Below are 3,327 nucleotides of genomic sequence, written 5' to 3'. Positions count from 1 at the left end.
AAAACAAAACAAAACAAAAAAGCAAAACAAAACAGTGCCATGAACAATGAGTGTACATTACCTGATTACAGGACCCATAGCGGTAGTCCAGGGGGCATGTTCAACCCCTCCATGGAGAAACAGCAGTGAGGACTGAACAGGGGAGAGTGTGATACATCTGCGTACTCACTGATACTTGAGCGCGACTTCATTCAGGTGACTAAACCCCTCTTGCCCCCTTCTACATCCCCTTCCCGCTCCCCCTTCATGCTCTTTCTGGGTCTCTCTTTCCCATTCCTTTTGTTTATTTCAACAGAATTGAGCATTCATTACTTGGTACAGTGCATGCAAAAATGTCCTCACTGGGGGCGCCTGGGTGGCGCAGTCGTTAAGCGTCTGCCTTTGGTTCAGGGAGTGATCCCAGAGCTCTGGGATCGAGCCCCATGTCAGGCTCCTCTGCTGAGAGCCTGCTTCTTCCTCTCCCACTCCCCCTGCTTGTGTTCCCTCTCTCCCTAGCTGTCTCTCTCTCTCTGTCAAATAAATAAATAAAATCTTTAAAAAAAAATGTCCTCACTGATGTCTCCAAAATCAGGTGGAGAAAACAGATACATTTTTCTAAATTTATTGAGTACTGATTTATGCAATTCTATCTTATGTAAAAGATTTGAAGCGGCTGTCAATTCTAAGATTTATCATTTCCTGCCACTATACTAAAGTGGACAATAGAATGAACCTAGGGCAAGATGATAAGAATCCTTTTTATTTATTTTGCTTTATTTTATTTTTTAAAGATTTTTTAAAAGTAATCTCTACACCCAATGTGGGGCTCGAACTTACAACCCAAGATCAAGAGTTGCAGACTTCCAACTGAGCCAGCCAGGTGTCCATATTTATTTTGCTTTAAAATGTTTATATTGGATACTTATATTGTATATAGTTGTTTTACTTATTTTTTAAAAATATTTATTTATTTTAGAAAGAGAGAGACAGCAGGAGTGGGAGTGGGAGAGGGAGAGAGAGAACTTCAAACAGACTCCATGCTAAGCGTGGAGCCCAACGTGGGGCTCGGTCCCAGGATCCTGAGATCAAGAGTCGGAGCTGAAACCAAGAGTCGGAAGCTCAACTGATTGCGCCACCCAGGTGCCCCCAGATTTGATTTTTTAAAAAAGATTTTATTTATTTGAGAGAGAGAGAGAGTGAGAGAGCACAAGGGGAAGTGGAAGGCAGAGGGAGAGGGAGAAGCAGGCTCCCCACTGAGCAAGGAGCCTGACGCGGAACTTGATCCCAGGACCCCGGGATTATGACCTGAGCCAAAAGTAGACGCCTAAGCAACTGAGCCACCCAGGTGTCCCTGATTTTTTTTTTAAAGATTATTTATTTATTTATTTGACACAAGTGGGTGGGGGGAGAGCAAGCACAAGCAGGGGGAGCGGCAGGCAGAGGGAGAAGCAGGCTCCCCGCTGAGCAAGGACCCCCCCCCCCCATGTGGGACTTGATTCCAGGACTCTGGAATCACCACCTGAGCCAAAGGCAGCCGCTTAACCAACTGAGCCACCCTGGAGCCCCCAGATTTGATTTTTTAAAAAGAGAGCATTAACCAAGCAGTTGAATCCTCCTCTGCAATTCCCTCAGGTGCATCCCCTTTCCTTCCCCAGTTACCATTATCCTGAATCTGTAGTTCATCATGCTCGTGCATGTTTTGTTCTCCAACTTGATATGAATGCACCCATAAATGTTTCATAGTATTTTGTAAACATCATATAGTCTTGTTTTGTGCCAGTGGTGTTAACACTGTATGGCCCCCATGTTGGTAGCAAAGCTCTAGAATTCTCTATATTTACATGGTGCTCTCCAGCACCCAAAGGACTTAAGAGTCTGTTATTTCCTGTGATCCTCATATACGCCTCCCAAGGAGGCAGACCAAGTGTTATGCTCCCCATTTGACTCCAGAAGAAACGAAGATTGAGAGAGTGAAGGTACTTGCCCCAGGACTGCAAAGGGACAGAGGCCCAGGCTTACTGACTCCTAGTTCAGTGCAGTTTCCACTTCTCAGTTGCCATCTGGCTGATAGTGTGAGTAGTGTCAGCAAAACAAGTGTGAGCGACCAGAGAGGGGCAAGTGGGAGGGGGAGGAGAGGAGCATGGAGATGAGGGTAGGAAGGAAGGGTAGACAGGGGAGGAAGAAATAAAAGGGCAGAGTCAACGGAGGGAGCTGTATGGCTTTAAATCTACCAGTGATTCTCACTGTTGGCCACTCTTTGGGATTGCCTGGGAACTTCAAAACACTGACGCCTGGGACTCACCCCCAGAGATCTAATGCAATGGGCCAGCAGAGCGGCCTGAGCAGCAGGATGTTGAAAAGCTCTCCAGCTCGTTTTCAATGTGTAGCTGAGGCTGCCAGAACCATTGTCTAAGCAAAGCAATTTATCAGGCAGTGAGTTGGTTGAGGAGGCGGTACTCAAAGACTGACTTACTAACATTAATAAGATCTTAGACCTCAAAGCCTGGCTTGATAATGGAATGTAAATAAGGTATTGAGATCTTAGCCTTAGGTTCTATGGAAAGAAATGGGCTAAAATGAAAGAGGTGATAATCCAGTTTCCTCAGCGCTGTTCATACTAGGCTTAGACTATTGTGTTCAGTTACTGGGCTTTAACTTGAAGGGGAGACCAGCAATTTTCACACTGAATACCAGTAACCCCCTACAGAGTAATAGCATTCAGCATTCTAAGTACTTCCTTTATGCAAGGTCTGTGCTGCAGGGAAGTAAGAAAGATGGAAAAATCACAATTCTTGCTCTCAAGAAATAGACTCCCAGGCAACCCAGGCAAATAGAAGACAATTAACACAATGTGCTGAGTGCCAGTGATAAATCTGAAGTGCTAGGAAACAGAGGGCAGAGAGAGGAGTCTTGGGGAGAGTGGCAGAGGGGCTCAGAGTGAGCTTTATAGGAGTGCTGCCTGAGCTGAGTCTTGAAGGGTGAGTAGGAGTTGGCTGAGGGCATGGATGAGGCTGGGGGTGGGGGAGAGCACATGCAAAGGCTTAGGCATAAGTGGCTGCGGAAGGGCAAACTGGTACGGTACAAGCACAGGGAATAAATATGTGGTGGAACAAAAGCAGGTGATGAGGCCTGAAAGGTGGGCCTGTTCGGATTTTACCCTGTAGGCATCAGGGAATCATCAGAGAGAACAGTGTGGGGGAGAACAATGAGGTCCTCATGGAGAAGAGGGCATCTAAATTAAGGCTTGGGGAAAAAAAAGGCTTGGAAATGATAGAAACTCAACAGGCAGAGATGTGGCGTGGAGAAGAAGGCTTCCCAAGAAGGGGTAGGGGGAGAGTGTGGAGGCAG

The sequence above is a fragment of the Ursus maritimus genome (genome assembly GCF_017311325.1).
Source record: "Ursus maritimus isolate PB19 chromosome X unlocalized genomic scaffold, ASM1731132v1 scaffold_X1, whole genome shotgun sequence".
Classification (NCBI taxonomy): domain Eukaryota; kingdom Metazoa; phylum Chordata; class Mammalia; order Carnivora; family Ursidae; genus Ursus; species Ursus maritimus.
This window is presented reverse-complemented; position numbering follows the sequence as displayed.